Below are 12,210 nucleotides of genomic sequence, written 5' to 3' on the forward strand. Positions count from 1 at the left end.
ACTTCTTTTCTTTTGAGTATATATCTAGCAGTGGGTTTGTTGGATCATATGCTATTTCTACTTTTAGTTTTTTTAGACACCGCCATACTGGTCTCCACAGTAGGTGTACTAATTTACACTCCCACCAACAGTGTATGAGAGTTCCTTTTTCTCCATATCCTCACCAGCATTTGTTGTTTCCTGTCTTCTGGATATAAGCCATTTTAACTGGGGTGAGATGATATTTCATTGTAGTTTTGATTTGCATTTCTTTGATGATCAATATGTTGAGCACTTTTTCATATACCTGTTGCCATCTGTATGTCTTCTTTTGAGAAATGTCTATTTAGAAGTGTTGCCCATTTTAAAATAGGATTATTAGATCTTTTCATATACAGTTGTTTGAGCCCCTTATGTATTCTGGTTATTAATCTCTTGTGAGATGAATAGTTTGCAAATATTTTCTCTCAATCTATGTGTTGTCCTTCCACTTTATTGAGTGTTTCCTTTGCTATGCAGAAGCTTTTTTTTTTTTTTTTTTTTTTTGAGACGGAGTCTCCCTCTGTCACCCAGGCTGGAGTGCAGTGGTGCGATCTCGGCTCACTGCAAGCTCCGCCTCCAGGGTTCACCCCATTCTCCTGCCTCAGCCACCGGAGTAGCTGGGACTACAGGCTCCCGCCACCACGCCTGGCTAATTTTTTTTTGTATTTTTAGTAGAGGCAGGGTTTCACCATGTTAGCCAGGATGGTCTCGATCTCCTGACCTCGTGATCCGCCCGCCTTGGCCTCCCAAAGTGCTGGGATTACAGGCATGAGCCACCGCGCATGGCCGGCATCAATGTTTTATAGTTTTCATTGCAGAGATCTTTCATTTCTAGGGAAGTATGGATTTTAAAACAAAGCTCCCCAGATAATTCCAGTGATCAACCAGGTTAATGTCCCTTGGCCCAGTGCAGAGATTCTCAAACCTATTTTCTAATAGAACAATTTATGACCAGATGGTATTACCTGAAAGTCAGTATATGAAAGAGATTAATATGTAGTCACTCCACTTGAAGAAAGAGGGGTACTGGGGAACCTTTCTTTTTCCATGACCTTTTCAGCCTTTCCTTTCTTCCTTCCCCACAACCCCTAGGAATAGTGGTAAAACCACGGATCTAATTACCAAATGTGCAGTCATTCATGGAGTGCTTGCAGGGGACCTATGAACCTTTGAACGATATGCAAAAAAGTGTGTGTGTGCTTCTTTCCTGAGGACAATTCACATTATCAAAGAATCTTTGACCCAAAAAAAGGGTAAGACCCACCCCTCCCCTATACAGGAAAGGTACTTTCTTTCTATGCAGAAGTTTTTTTTTTTTTTTTTTTTTTTTTTGGTGGGCAATTACTGAAGGTTGGATACTTTGTTAAAAAAAAAACACAAGCATGATTTTTAGATGCTGCCCCTTATCAGTTGGAAACTAGACTGGAACCATTAAACAATTTCACCTGGATTACTATCACACAGCAGTCAGATGGTACTTACTTCACCATCTTTTCTGTGGCTGAATTTGGCCCAGAATTTTTTGTTCCTGATCTACCTGAATCTTCAGTTTCCAAATAATCCTCTACTACAGAAAAAGAAACACAATCTCAAGACTTTTTAATAACGAGTGCAAGACGCCTTTCATACCCATACATGTGTGCTTTTTCCAGAAGTTTACTTTACCAATGGTTTTTTTAAAAAAAACATTCTAACCAAAATAGATATTTTCTAAAGCTTCATATAGCATGATGCTCAAACATTGCTTAACTGATCCCTGGGCTTTCCGTACTGCCAGGTAAAGGAATACTGGGAAACTACAGCGTATATACAGTTTGGTTCTTTATTTCTGGTGTTCTGTTTCTTCTTTGAAAGCTATTGCAAAATTAATATACATATGTAGATTAATTTAGCATGCTTATTACTCCTGGTACCAAATTGTCCTGTATTAAATAGGGATCACTGATATTCTCTGAAGGGCAGTAAGCTAGGTGGTAAACTCACTTATAAAATATTGACTTTGGGTAAGGCGCGGTGGTTCACACCTATAATCCCAGTACTTTAGGAGGCCAAGGCGGGTGGATCACCTGAGGTCAGGAGTTCGAGACCAGCCTTACCAATATGGAGAAACCCCATTTCTACTAAAAATACAAAATTAGCCGGGCGTGGTGGTGCATGCCTGTAATCCCAGCTACTCAGGAGGCTGAAGCAGGAGAATTGCTTGAACCCGGGAGGCGGAGGTTGCAGTGAGCTGAGATCACACCATTGCACTCCTGCCTGGGCAACAAGAGTGAAACTCCATCTCAAAAAAAAAAAAAATTGACTTGGGTTACTAGGGTAAGTGGAGGGAAGATGGCTACAGGATATTATCACCACTCTTTCTGATATGGCACTTCCTCCTCACTTCAGTTGGATTTGATCGTTTAGTTCAACACATTTATAAAGTTTCTGCTAGAGTTCTGGTGATACAACAGTGAATAGGTAGCTACAGTCCTCTCCCTCACAGAGCTGACGCTCTAAGTAGAGACGCAGACAATTATAAACAAACAATGATAATATGCTATAGTTAATGCCATGGTGCTATGGAAGTAATGTGTGATATGAACATGCTAAAACAGATGAATGACAGTTTTTTTTCTGGGATGCTTGTCTTTCCTATCGTGACATATGGAAAAATAATTGCATTAGTCTGTTTTCACGCCTCTATTAAAGACACACCTGAGACTGGGCAATTTACAAAAGAAAGAGATTTAATGGACTCACAGTTCCACATGGCTGGGGAGGCCTCACAATCATGGCTGAAGGTGAAAGTCACTCTCACAGGGTGGCAGATGAGAAGAGAACTTGTGTAGGAAATTCCCCTTTATAAAACCATCAGATCTCATGAGACTTACTCACTATCATGAAAATAACATGGAAAAAATCTGCCCCCATGATTCAATTACCTCCCACCAGGTCCCTCCCACAACATGTGGGAATTGTGGGGGCTACAATTCAATTTGGATGGGGACACAGCCAAACCATATCAATAATTGTATATATATTCCATGTGGAAGCTATTTGGGAAGTCCCTACCCTTCCTTTTCCATAGGGCATTAGGTAAGTCTATTCTTGTGTTGCTATAAAGAAATACCAGAGGCTGGGCAATTTATAAAGAAAAAGATTCATTTTGGCTCACTGTTCTGCAGGCTCTACAGGGAGTGTGATGCCAGCATCTGCTTCTGGCAAGGGCCTTAGAAAGCTTACACTCACAGCGGAAGGTGAAGGGGAGCCAGTGTGTCACATGATTAGAGCAGGAGCAAGAGTGAGAAGGGGGAGGTCCTAGATCTCTTAAACAGCCAGAACTCAGCATGAACTGAGTGAGAACTCACTCATCACCAAGGGGATGGTGCTAAGCCATACGTGAGGGTTCCACCCCATGACTCAATCACCTCCCACGAGGCCCCACCTCCAACACTGGGAGTCACATTTCAACCTGAGATTTGGAGGGGACAAGTATTCAAACTCTGTAAGGCATATGTCTAGGTCTCTTCCAGGGAGGGGAAGTCTGGGGGGTCATAGTCTTTACTGTTCCTTCATCTGGGCCTACAGCATTTAAGCTGTGTCTTCTCTGTCCATCCAAACCCTCTTGATTTTTCTTTTAAGAAATTACTTACAATTCTGTCAGTTTTATCCTTTCTTGTATTCTAATATGCTTCAGGAGTTATCCTTCCCCATACTATCTTTTCTATTCTTTCAAAAGGTTTTAGGTAGAAGGGAAGGTAGATACCTGTGCTCAGTCCTCATCTTGAACTCACCTTCCATATAAGGTTTAGCCTAGTCCTGCTCCACCTACTCGGTGCAAAGTTCTTTCTCCAGAGACCTCTTATCACTCCCCTATCAGAATGTTGCTTTACTTATTTCTCCCCAGTTAATTGACTCTACAAGATTGAGTTTTTACGGAGGTCTGTTATATTTGTGAAGAATTTCAGGAAGACCTTACTCAATTTTTTGAGTTAGCAAATCTAATAACATATTTTTTTTCCAACATCCATACATGATTGATGGATTTTAAATATTATCCTAACACTTGTTGCTGATATTTTGTACATGTATCCTCTGGGCTTTTACCTCATGTAACATGTTATTTCAGTGCACTATTTTTGTGCCATAATAAAATAACTAAGTATTTTTGTTCCTGATTTCTTTGAACTTTCCTTTCCCTAGGCATTAACCTTCTCAGTGAGAGGCCTTAAAGTCACATCCTAGCAAATGTGTAGAATCAGAAGGGCCTTCTGTCCTCTTCCTACAAAATGCCCTGCTGCTGCTACTTCTTTCATTTCATCTTCAAACTGCACTATCCAGTAGCACCCCACCTCTTAAGAGAGCCTGTGCAGAAAACAGTTGGATCTCATCAACAGCAGGGTAAAGCTTATCTATTCCCTAGCAATTGTTGCTAGCTAAAATGCTGTTTCACTTCAAAATCTACCAGCCAGTCTGAAAGTTAATTTGCATATAGTAGCTCAAAATTAGCCTTTTTTTTTTTTTTTTTTTTTTTTTTTTTTGAGACGGAGTTTTGCTCTTATTGCCCAGGCTGGAGTGAAATGGTGTGATCTCAGCTCACTGCAACCTCCACTTCCCAGGCTCAAGCGAATCTCCTGCCTCAGCCTTCCCAAGTAGCTGGGATTATAGGCATGCGCCACCAAGCCCGGCTAATTTTGTATTTTTAGTAGAGATGGGGTTTCTCTGTGTGGGTCAGGCTGGTCTTGAACTCCCGACCTCAGGTGATCTGCCCACCTCAGCCTCCCAAAGTGCTGGGATTACAGGTGTGAGCCACCGCGCCTGGCTAAAACTTTTAAAGTTTTATTTTCATATTCATTGCCAGGTATTTCTTCTCCTGGGTATGGCGAATGAAAATGTAAGGGGCATTTAGGATTCCCTTTTTTGGTGGTGACTCTTTTTTGTTATCTAGGTATTTTTTCACAGACATCAATAGCTGCTACTTGATTTTTAAATATTTGCTTTAGTCTAATGAAGAACTTGTGCCAGGTATTTAATTTATTTAGACACTATCTCTTTTATAAAAAAGTGTTTTTACACAGTTAAAAAACAATGAGAGAATTATTACTAAAACATAAATAGGGATCAGGATGAAAAGCAAAAATGTAATAGTATGGTTGTAAATATCTCTGAAATTAATAAATTTGTTGGGTTTGAGTTTCCAATATGATCCAAAATTTTCACCAGACTAGAAGAAAAAGTGAAAATATTGTAGGATGAGGTTCTTAGCATTTTTAGAAATCATGGGATGCTCTCATGGAAGATAATTTTTGCCCCAGCACTAAAATCTTGAGGACGATTCTCACTCAGAGCTTATGTAAAGGGTATTGAATATTGGGGATGGACAGTGTCCTCAAAAAAGGTAGATAATTCATATGGTTATGTCCTTGTAGTAAACCAATAAAAAGCCAAAGATATAAAAGCAAAGCATATTTTTGTGAGAAGAACTGAGTTTTTTTCAAGGGAACTTACAAGGGCTTAAACTTAGTGGCCCAAGTATCATTGTCTTCTCGTAGTCTTAGTCTTCTATAGCTCAACTTATGGTATGTGTTACGGACTGAATTGTGTCAGTTCGATGTTCATATGTTGAGGTGCTAATCTCGTGACTGTATTTGGAAATTGGGACCTATAAGGAGGTAATCAATGTTAAGTGAAGTTATAACAGTAGGGCTATAATCTGATAGGACTGGTGTTACAGGAAGTCAGGGACCCCAAACAGAGGGACCGGCTGAAGCCATGGCAGAAGAACGTGGACTGTGAAGATTTCATGGACATTTATTAGTTCCCCAAAATAATACTTTTGTAATTTCTTATGCCTGTCTTTATTGCAATCTCTAAACATAAATTGTAAAGATTTCATGGACACTTATCACTTCCCCAATCAATACCTTTGTGATTTCCTATGCCTGTCTTTACTTTAATCTCTTAATCCTGTCAGCTGAGGAGGTTGTATATCGCCTCAGGACCATGTGATAATTGCATTAACTGCACAAATTGTACAGCATGTGTGTTTGAGCAATATGAAACGTGGGCACCTTGAAAAAAGAACAGGATAACAGCAATTGTTCAGGGAATAAGAGAGATAACCTTAAACTCTGACCGCCAGTGAGCCAGGTGGAACAGAGCCATATTTCTCTTATTTCAAAAGCAAATGGGAGAAATATCGCTGAATTCTTTTTCTCAGCATGGAACATCCCTGGGAAAGAGGCTACGCACCTGGAGGTATAGGCTTGTACACAGCCCCCCCAGGTGCGCCTCTCTCTTATGGTCAAGACTGCAGGAGTGAAATAGACCCCAGTTTCCCATAGTGCTCCCAGGCTTATTAGGAAGACGAAATTCCCACCTAATAAATTTTGGTCAGACCAGTTGATCTCAAAACCCTGTCTCCTGATAAGATGTTATCAATGACAATGGTACCCGAAACTTCATTAGCAATTTTAATTTCGCCCTGGTCCTGTGGTTCTGTGATCTCGCCCTGCCTCCACTTGCCTTGTGATATTCTATTACCTTGTAAACTACTTGATGTCTGTCACCCACACCTATTCGCACACTCCCTCCCCTTTTGAAACTGCCTAATAAAAACTTGCTGGTTTTTGCAGCTTGTGGGGCATCACAGAACCTACTGACATGTGATGTCTCCCCCGGATGCCCAGCTTTAACATTTCTCTCTTTTGTACTCTGTCCCTTTATTTCTCAAGCTGGCTGACGCTTAAGGAAAATAGAAAAGAACCTACGTGAATATCAGGCAGATTCCCCGATAGACTGGTGTCCTTATAAGAGGAGGAAAAAACACAAGAACTCTTTCTCTGTTTCACACACGCATACATGCACACACACATACTCAGCACAAGCTCAGAGGAAAGGCCATGTGAGGACACAGTGACACAGTGAGAAGGTGGCCATTTACAAGCCAAGAAGAGAGGCCTCACCAGAACCCAACCCTGAAGGCATCTTGATCTTGAACGTTTAGCCTCCAGAACAGTGAGAAAATAAATTTCTGTTGTTTAAGCTTCCTAGTTTGGTGTGTTTTGTTATGACGATTCTAGCATAGTAGTACAATATGGCCTTCAGAATTAGTTAGATAAATGATAATCCTTCAAGCTTTATCATTAAGGATTTCTTGGTCTGTAAGTACCTTTAGCGACTTAACTGCATGCAGAACTGGCTTCACATCACATATCCATCTGGCAGCTCCTCTGCTTTCCTAATGATACAGGATTCTTTTGGTGCCGCTTCACCAGCTGAAAACCTCATAGCCAGCGGTGCCTCTGTCCAGGCTTCACCTGAGCCTGCTGGGCTGGCACTACCCACAATCTGGGAGGCTGCACTCGGCCCACACTACTGGGCCAGAGCTCCTGCCTGCCATGGCTGTGTGCTTGGCCCACAGCTAGTCCAGGTATGGCACAACCGGCTTCCACATTGGGTGCTGGTGTCTGGATGAGGGGGATGTGGCAGCACCCAAAAACTCAAGAGATGCCAGTGTGTCCAAAATTGGTGGGTTCTGGGTCTCACTGACTTCAAGAATGAAGCCGCGGACCCTCACGGTGTTACAGTTCTTAAAGGTGGTGCATCCGGAGTTTGTTCCTTCTGATATTCAGATGTGTTCAGGGTTTTCTTCCCTCTGGTGGACTCATGGTCTCGCGGTCTTGCTGGCTTCAGGAGTGAAGATGCAGACCTTCGCAGTGAGTGTTACAGCTCTTAAGGCGGCGCATCTGGAGTTGTTCGTTCCTCCCGTCTGGAGTTGTTCATTCCTCCGGGTGAGTTCGTGGTCTCGCTGGCCTCACGAGTGAAGCTGCAAACCTTTACAGTGAGTGTTACAGCTCATAAAGGCAGTGCAAACCCAAAAAGTGAGCAACAGCAAAATTTATTGCAAAGAGTGAAAGAACAAAGCCCCAACAGTGTGAAAGGGGACCCAAGCAGGTTGCCACTGCTGGCTCAGGCAGCCTGCTTTTATTCCCTTATCTGGCCCCACCCATATCCTGCTGATTGGTCCATTTTACAGAGAGCTGATTGGTCTGTTTTACAGACAGCTGATTGGTGCGTTTTGACAGTACTGATTGGTGCGTTTACAATCCCTGAGCTAGACACAAAAGTTCTCCAAGTCCCCCCTAGATTAGCTAGACACAGAGTACTGATTGGTGCATTTACAAACCATGAGCTAGACACAGAACACTGATTGGTGCATTTACAAACCTTAAGGTAGACACAGGGTGCTGATTAGTGTGTTTACAAACCTTGAGCTAGACACAGAGTGCTGATTGGTGTATTTACAATCCTTTAGCCAGACATAAAGGTTCTCCAAGTCCCTACCAGATTAGCTAGATATAGAGTGCTGATTGGTACATTCACAAACCTTGAGCTAGACACAGAGTGCTGATTGGTGCATCACAAACCTTGAATGAGACATAGGGTGCTGATTGGTGCATTTACCATCCTCTGGCTAGACATAAAAGTTCTCCAAGTCCCAACCGGGGCCCAGCTGGCTTCGCCTAGAGGATCCCCCAACCAGGGCCCCGGGCAGAGCCGCCTGCCAGTCCTGGGCTGCACACCTGCACTGCTCAGCCCTTGGGCGGTCGATGGGACCGGGCATGGTGGAGCAGGGGTCGGCACCCGTCGGGGAGGCTCGGGTTGTGCGGGAGCCCACCAGGCAGGGCAGGGAAGGGGGCTCAGGCATGGCAGGCTGCAGGTCCCGAGCCCTGCACAGCAGGGAGGCAGCTGAGGCCCGGCGAGAATTCGAGTGTGGCACAGGCTGGCCGGCAGTGCTGGGGAACCTGGTGCCCCCTCTGCAGCTGCTGGCCCAGGTGCTAAGCCCCTCACTGCCTGGGGTGGGCGGCACCTGCCGGTCACTACAAGTGCCAGCCTGCCAAGCCCATGCCCACCCAGAACTTGTGCTGGCCTGCAAGTGCGGCGTGCAGCCCTGGTTCCCACCTGCGCCTCTCCCTCCACACTTCCCTGCAAGCAGAGGGAGCCGACTCTGGCCTCAGCCAGCCCAGAGAGGGGCTCCCACAGTGCAGCGGCGGGCTGAAGGGCTCCTCAAGCATGGCCAGAGTGGGCGGTGAGGCCGAGGAGGCGCCGAGAGCAAGGGAGGGCTGCCAGCATGCTGTCACCTCTCACCAGCAATGGTGAAGCCACAAGGGGTGTTATAGCTTTTGCTCAGGGAGTCCCGCTCAAGGAGTCCAGTCTGAAGATCTGAGCCCCCAGGAAGTGTCACACTCATTTGGTCCCACTGCCTGCTCGGCAAACAGGGGAGTGTGGCGCCCAGCAGTATTTTTCACTCCGGTAGCTTGGCGAGAAGGAACGTGTATTACAGCTCTTTTACACCCGCTGTTCAGCAGGTTCTGGGTTCTTGTCCTGCGACCAAGAGGAATGAGGTACATGAACACTGGAGAGTGAGCAAGGCAGAGAAGAATTTTATTGGTGATAGAAAAGCTCTGAACAATGAGCGGAAACCGGAAGTGGGTAGCTCTCTGTGTGAGCAGGGCCCAAAAGCAGGTCTGTGGGGCCAAGTCCAGGGTTTCTATGGGCTCAGAATCGGGGAGTGTGTGCTGACTGGTCCATGGGCAGGCCTGGAAAAGGCACCATTCAATTGGCTAAAAGGCATTGAGGAAGTTCTCACACAGTTGTGGACTCCACCTGGAACTGTAGCAGGACGAGTTGCAGACAAAACTCCTCAGACACCAGATTAAAGAAGGAAGAGGTTTTTTATTCGGCCGGGAGCGTCGGCAGACTCGTGTCTTAAGAGCCGAGCTCTCCGAAAAAGAAACTCCTAGCCCTTTTAAGGGCTTACAACTCTAAGGGGTCTACGTGAAAAAGTCATAATAGATCAAGTAAGCGTGAGGAATGTGACTGGGGGCTACATACGTCAGCTAACAGAACAAAAAGTTTTGCAGTGCTTTCTTATACAATGTCTGGAATTTACAGATAACACCAGTAGTTTTGGTCAGGGGTTAATATTATCATTATTTTAGCCACCAGGGCCAGGTGGTGGTGCCAAGGGCGTCTAGCTATTTATCTTACTTCTGTTTCTTTCCAACTTTTTGCTTTCTCTTTTTTCTCCTGTCTTACAAGCTAGGGAAAAGGGGAGGTTGGGGAGAGACTGAGAAGGACAATAGGAGAAGTGGTAGCCTCATACCATAGAACTGGCAGCTCAGTTTTCAGGCTTCAGGCTGTTTTGGGCGTGAAAGTCAGGTTTACCAGGGTCCTGTCCCTGTCTGCCTAGGAATCTGTCTGTCTCCTGCCTCTATCACTAAGAGCTTGCCAGCCCTCCCAATACTCTTGACTTCCAAAGCAAATGGCGGTGCCTTCAGTCAGCATTGTAATGTGTGCTGTAGGTTAGTCTTACCTCTCCAATGAGCTTATAAACTCCTTCCCATCAACGGCTCTGAGCCATGCATAACTACTCTTCACCTTGCTAAATATCGCATTTCACTATTTAGCAGGAGATAAAACCATCAGATTATTGAACTGCATGTCTTCCGTATTGCTCAAGTACTAAGATGGTGAATAATTTATTTTTCCTCCTATATTTTTATCAATGTAAGTAGTTAGACCAAAGAGATGAAAGCAGGTAAAAGCAGCTCATAGTCAAGAGGTTATGACTTTAGATTTCTTTTGGTCATCTTAATTCTTCTCTCATCTTTTAACTAATAGGTTAAAGGAAATAAGAATAAACAATGTACAAGAGATCCTTTATACTATGTTTTAAAAAAATCTTATAACTTGTTGCCTTTATTATTTTATATTACAAATATTGATATTGGGGAAAATTTCCCCAAATGTACCCCAAATAGAACAATTTGGCTTGAACTCAGGAGTGTGAGACCAGCCTGGGCAACAAAGTGAGAACCTTATCTCGCATTACTGATAAAAAATCAAAAAATTAGCTGAGTGTGGTGGCATGTGCGTGTGTTTCCAGCTACTCAGAGGGCTGAGGCAGGAGGATTGCTTCGGCAGGGAGGTTGAGGCTGTAGTCAACTGAGATTGTGCCACTGTACTCCAGCCTGAGCTACAGAGTGAGACCCTGTCTCAAAAAAAAAACCGAAAAAAGATTTTGAATCAAAATATATACAGACTTGGAACTAAAATTGTGTTAAATCTGGCAATGTTTTTAGACACACTCAAGACTTCCGGGGGAGAAATTCATGTAATTGGTGTGTTTTGACACTTTAGATACTGCATTATTAACTTTACGAATGTCGGGTATGGCCCTTTGTACAGTAGCTATTTTAAGTGTGCAGGTTATAAATATTTGGTCTGATAACTAAAAAATGGAAGACTTAGAAGTAGAAGATTACGCCCTATATCTCATGGTGGCCAAAGGCATGTTGATTGTCTATCTAATCAAAATTTTTATTTGAAAAATTCTTGTTTTCACCATGAGAGGTTTGGGTTTAAGTATTTGTGAAGTAGTAAAATATTTTACATGGTAAGCATCTAGAGTAGTGTCAACTGAATACACAGAAAGCATCACAAAAGCCTTTAGGCTCTTTATATTAGAAGTCAGTTATCAGTGAGATGGATGGGAGAAGGAAAGGAAAAGGTGCTTATATAAACCCCTAAAGTAAAGAATCAGGCCTTGATTGATTGCTAATATGCTTTTCAGTTTATAGCAAAATTTGTTTTATTTTTTAAAAAAATTTTGTAGGCTATTTGGCTGCACTTCATTGACTTGGCTTAGTTTGATTTAACAGGTTTGTCAGTGCCTCACTAGGTGGATTCAAACAGATAAAACGTAAACCAGAAAATAAGGATATGCTTGCCTTGTCTTATGGAATGAGAACAACAGGACTGGGCCATGCCAAAATCATGCTTCTTTCTCTAGACTCATTATAAGTTGTGAAGTGGCATGATGCAATGTGAATGTCTGGACAAGTATCCCTTTTGTTGTTCTCAAGGGGGTTACATCCTGGATTTGTTCCTTTGCAAACTCTTTACAGTTTACATAGCTGGAGAGACTCAATGCCTTGGCAGCAGCACTAGGTTTTATCTGTGGGTTTGCCCTCTTAGAGTGGCAGGCAGTTAGTATATGTATCAGCTGTGTTCTTTTTGCCTGTGGTTACTCTATGTTATCACTTGTTTCTTTTAATGACATGAGAAAATAATAATTTAGATGACTATTGGCCTTTCTGAAAGAGAAACAAGAAAAAAGCTCCCCTGGATTTCTCCTGCCCT

The sequence above is a fragment of the Pongo abelii genome, chromosome 3, assembly GCF_028885655.2.
Source record: "Pongo abelii isolate AG06213 chromosome 3, NHGRI_mPonAbe1-v2.0_pri, whole genome shotgun sequence".
Classification (NCBI taxonomy): Eukaryota; Metazoa; Chordata; class Mammalia; order Primates; family Hominidae; genus Pongo; species Pongo abelii.